Here is a 6,000-nt window from a genome sequence, read left to right as displayed (position 1 = left end):
ACTTTCAGAAGGATAATGCACCTGCTACACTGCACACATTGTTCAGGAATGGTTTGAGGAACATGATGAAGAGTTGAAGGTGTAGAGGGTGTAAAGGTAAATGTATTTGCCCCAAACCATACCATATGGTACGGACGTCATGGTTCGGTTCACGCAGCTACACAATGAATAGTCAGTCACAGGCGATCTACACTCCAATTTAGAAGGGGGTTCGCGCCATAGTGCAATGCTATTTGCTACCAGTAAAAAGCGCAGACGAAGAACAGACGATCAATTGATATGTTTACATGTAGTCTCTCAACCAGTGTTTCAACTGTGGAAAGATATCAATAAAACAGCTTGAGAATAATACATTGTCATCTACTGTCCACAGCATGTTGAACTCAACTGAAATGAACTCTATATATACTATATAAACTCTATATCTATATAAACTCTAACTATATTAGCCTATATATTTATTATAATTACTTAACCTGTTGTTAATTTTTTGATTATTGACACCATGTGCAGAATTATTAAGGGGGGACGCTACAGGCAAAAACACGTTTTTTTCAGGCACCTGTCAATTTTGAGATTTTGCACTTTTTGGCTTTTCATAAAGTGTTTTTTTCAGATTGGTGGAAAGAAAACATCCAATATACACTTTTATGTGTATATTTTATAGCACTTAATCTATTTGCATCTACAGATTTCAATTCCAGTAAATCTCTTTAAAGGCCATTTTCTCAAAATGAGTTTTTTTCTCATTCTCTGAGTCAGAAATCTCCACTTCAGCAGAACTTACATACACCAAACTTTACAGTTTTATTCCTATCTATATTCTGAAGATTTTTACAGAGGGTTTTGTTGATATATAATTTGTACAACAAATTGATTTTATACAACATTTTATTCCTAAAAAAAATGGTGAAAATAATATTTTTTTCCGGCTGTTGATAGTATTTTCTGATTAGTGATAAAAAGAGATTTTTCAAAATTCCCTCTGTAAAAACCTTTGAATTTATTATGTCCCAAAAATTAAATGAGAACTGTGAACCTGACATCCAATATTCAGATTTTTGTTCTAGAAATTTATGCAAATTAGTGCATATTTAAATAGATAACGCCTCATTTGCATATTTAAACATTACATTTTTAGAAAACTTGTAATACAAAATTTTTTGCAATTTTTAATGTAATCAATCACCTGTGGTAGTATGGTGATATCTATTAGTTAATTATTTTATCCTATTCACCTGGGGTGTCTCGCAAAATCAAGTTGATTTTCTGATCATATTATTTTCCCAGGCACATTTTACCAATTCCAAACCACATCAACCATAATAACTACTATTAATTTTGTATTTAATCATTTATAAGTGATATATGATTGTTCATTAAGGCTGGAAATGAAAAACACCTTATATTCAGGTGTGCAGAATTATTAGGCAGGTTTTCTTTTACAGGCAAAATGAGCCAAAAAAAAAGAGATTTAACCCTCTGGAGTCTGAGGCTGATTTGGGGCTTGAAGTTTTGACATGCCCTGACATTTGTGCTTTTTTCAGTTGTTCATAAACATATCAATGACAAAAGTGTCATTACACTGTATTCAGCACAAACTAGGCTACCATAATATGTGAGGAACATGTATGTACATGTTTGTATTTTTGAAGGAATAATGTTTATGCATGGTTATTGAAAAAACAAACAAAAAAAAATAAGCCACTGAAATAAGGATATATATTAAAATATATATTAAATCTGTGTTTACAAGACTTCTGGGTATTGGAGGATGTAGGCTAGAGTTTTTGCTTCAAAATTATGTAAAAATTATAATGCCTACTTGTTCATATAACACAATATATTGATTTAGTTTTTGTAAGACACTTTTTGTCAAGAAACACAGTATGCGTGGAGGCGTGAATCATCGTGAATAATGGATCATTTACACCTGAGAAGACAAAAGAATTGCATAAAGAACCTCTAATGGTGCTGCATAATAATGAGGCCTTTCAGTCAGGTAGGCTGTGAAAAAAACCCCTGTAATCATGTCTCAGCTAAATTTAAAATAATGGTATTCTATTATATTCTTTAAAATATAATGTACTTCTGTGATGCAAAGAGTCTGACTATAGTTTTTTAGTTTAAAAGCATGCACATTTGGAGAAATATTGATGTATTCTCATATGTTTGTAAATTTTCTATACAGATTTTATTTTATACAGAGTTTATTCTATATTCATTGTTATCACTATGAGCGCTGGTGTTTTCAATTCATACTTGCAGCCGGAGGGCGCTTTGTACACCTTTAGTCCACAAATTATTTTAAAGAAGAAGAGAACATTTCAGGAATGGTGTTTTCAATTCACACTTGCAGCCGGAGGGCACTCTTTGAGCACGTTTAGTCCACAAATTATTCTAAAGAAGAAGAGGACATATCAGGAACTAACGGCATGTCTTCCAGAGGTCATTAACCATGGCTTTTACATACAGATACACACTTTTCAAGACAATAAATATTTTAGCTCTTTTTTAAAATGAGGTAAAAATTATGTTGCCTGCTTGTTCATATAAAACAATAGAGAGATTTAAATTTTCTAAAACATCTTTGGTCAAGAAACACAGTATGCGTGGAGGCGTGAATAATCATGAATAATGGATGATTCTCACCTGAGAAGACAAAAGAATTGCATATAGAGCTCTAATGAGCTGCATAAATAATGAGCTCTTTCAGTCAGGTAGGCTGTGAAAAAACCCTCTGTTGATCATGTCTCAAATCCCATCATGGTGTAAATCAAAATAGCAATACTGTGAAATATTATTACAATTTAAAATAATGGTATTCTATTATATTCTTTAAAATATAATGTCTGAACAATTATGTTACCTCTATGGCATTTCATATAGGCTTTTAGCTTAAAAGCATGCACAATTGGAGAAATACTGATGTATTCTCATATGTTTGTCAATTTTTCTATACAGAGGAGTACATTTATTCAGGATTTATTGTCATCACTTTGAGTGCTGTGTTTTGAATTCATACTCGCAGCCGGAGGGCGCTCTGTGCACCTTTAGTCCACAAATGCCTGCTAAAGAATAGGGAATCCAGGAAATGACTGAACTAACAGAGGCCAGAGATCGCTAACTATGGCTATTCAAAACACTTTTCAAGACAATAAATACACGATTGAGACGATGAATGCATGTATTGACTCAGAATTTGCCTTTGAATAGCGCTGACTCCGTGGGCATGGCCGCATTAGCGGGTAATGAGCTGAATCACGGATTTCTGACATGGTTCTCTTTTCATACAGATTACATAAACACAGAATGTTTGTTTTCAATTTGACTTAAAACCTAAAACCTGACATTTCAACGTTTTTTTTAGACATAAGTCTACTTTTTTTGTCATTAGTATTCACTAAGTTACAGTTCATTTTCTGAAAACTATCAGATTGGACTTCGTTCAGAGGGAGAGGAGAGATCACACATCATGTTAGTTTTCTTTATTTTACAAAAAGCACAACATTTTGTTGTTACTTTGAGTGTACACAAATAAAAGAAGATATTCCACAGATTAAAATGGTGTATAGCTCTTAATTGTATGTGCAACATTGACAGAGTATTTTGAGTCTGTTTCACACTGGTTAGAAAAAAAAAAACACGGTGATCACGCCGGCGTGACCGCCGACCCGAGAGTGTTAAGTCTGTTTTGCTGCAATGTGAAAAATAAACTGCAAAACGCGCCGATGCGTTTTCAGACCTCAGGGAGTGAACTCAAACTGCTCATGAGAAGAAAGCAATACTAATGCAATACTAGAAATTGCAAAGTTAAAGCATGACCACTGGACAGAATGCTCATTGGGTCAGCAGGGTTTGAAAAAAAACAGGTGTAGAAGAAAATACATGTTAACTGCTAAAGAATTAAGAGTTACGGTGAAGAATTAAGTGTGAAACCATCAGGAACCCTTAAGTCTCCAGCGCCACCATTTTCCAGAACTGCAACTTACCTGGAGTCTCCAGAAGTGTGAGGTATCAGGATCTCAGAGACTTCGGTTAGGTGAAGAATCCTGAAATATGACCTCTACTTAATAAGAATCACAAGCTGAAGTGTTTTATAGACAGACAGATAGAGATTGACTCTTGAAGGACCAGCACCACATCCTCTTGTACCACTGTTTGAAGAATTCATCTACCAGAATCTGGCAGTAAGTTTTGGAAGATAATTTTTACTCCATCTCCTATCCTGAAATGTCCGTCTTCCAGATATGGAATAAAACTAATCTTCCAAAAATTATTGCCACTGGAGTGGGGGTCATATTTTAGGATTCTTCACCTAACCTAAGTCTCTAAGATCCTGACACCCTGCACTTCTGGAGACTCCAGGTATGTTGCATTTCTGGAAAATGGTGGCGCTGGAGACTAAAGGGTTCCAGATGGTTTCAAACTTAATTCTTCACCTTAATTCTTAATTCTTTAACATGTTTCTTTTCTTCTCCAGCTGTTTTTGTCTGTCCCTTCTGACCCAATGAGCATTTCACTGTCCAGTGGTCATGCCCTTAATTTCTACTATTGCATTAGCTCATCAGGCCATATCGACTGAAGCGACGACACTGAGCCGCAGCCTCGTGGCACGGCAAGTAACGCAGTACTCGTTCCGTATCTCAGGGAACCGAGGTTACGTTAGTAACCGAGTACATTCCCTTTCGATACTTCACTCGTACTGTGTACGGGGGAACGAATTCAACAGAGCCGTGCTACGGCTGGGGAACGACAGAACTTGACCGGACGCCGCAAGGGGGACCAAAGACAAGTGAAGGCCGAAGCCGCCCTTACCCTGTTACTCTATGAAAGGAGAAAAACTCCTCGGTTGTGCAAAAAGCGGAACACCTTAGGGCTGCGAATTTACACTGAAAGGACCCGAGCTTGTAAGGTCGGAACGTCCAACTGGTAGAATCTGACAAAAGTGGACGGCGAAGACCAGCCGGCCGCCTCACAGATGTCTTTGATCGAGACTCCACTGGACCAGGCCCACGAAGAAGCCATGCCTCTAGTGGAATGGGCTCTAACTCCGATGGGGCAAGTTGCGCCCACAGAGTAGTAAGAGAGAGCTATAGCATCAACAATCCATCGTAAAAGACGCTGTTTTGAGACCAGAGAACCTTTGGTGCGGCCACCAAAACAGACGAATAGCTGATCAGACTGCCGGAAAGGCTGTGATCGCTCGATGTAGACGTGTAAAGCCATGATGGGGCATAATGATTCCAGCTCTAGCCCGTCCGATGAACAAGGAGGCACAGAGAGTGAAATAACTTGTGCTCTGAACGGCGTTGAGAGCACCTTAGGGACATAGCCAGCCCTTGGATTCAGAACGACCATAGAGTCGTTTGGCCCGAATTCAAGGCATGCAGGGCTCACCGAGAGAGGCTGCAAATACCCAACACGCTTAACCGACGCTAATGCAAGTAGCAAGGCGGTTTTGAGCGTTAAGGGCCTGAGGCCCACTAGACGCAGTGGCTCAAAAGGAGGACCTTTAAGAGCTCTGAGGACCAAGGAAAGGTCCCAGGGGGAACGGTGAGGGGTCGAGGAGGATGCAATCACCTGGAGCCCCTCAAAATCTTTATAACCAAATCGTTCTGCCTTATTGATTGTCCAGTGATGGGCGAGTGAAACGCTGCAATGGCCGCTACGTAAACCTTAAGCGTGGAGGGGGCTCGCCCCAATTCCAAACGCTCCTGAAGGAAAGTTAGTATAGAAGATACATTGCATTCTTCGGGGTCTATGTTGCGTGTGGAACATCAGCCAACAAAGACGACCACTTCTGGGCGTAGAGGCGTCTCGTGGATGGGGCTCTCGCCTGGGAAATGGTATCTAGCACGTTCCTAGGGAGGTCAGACGGCTCCCGTCGAGGATCCACAGATGTAGAGCCCAAAGCTCCTGCTGCGGGTGCCAGATTGTTCTGTTCGCCTGAGAGAGGAGGACCCGAACTTTCAACCAATACTGCAGAGGCTGCATGCA

The sequence above is a fragment of the Chanodichthys erythropterus genome, chromosome 20 (assembly GCF_024489055.1).
Source record: "Chanodichthys erythropterus isolate Z2021 chromosome 20, ASM2448905v1, whole genome shotgun sequence".
NCBI lineage: Eukaryota > Metazoa > Chordata > Actinopteri > Cypriniformes > Xenocyprididae > Chanodichthys > Chanodichthys erythropterus.
This window is presented reverse-complemented; position numbering follows the sequence as displayed.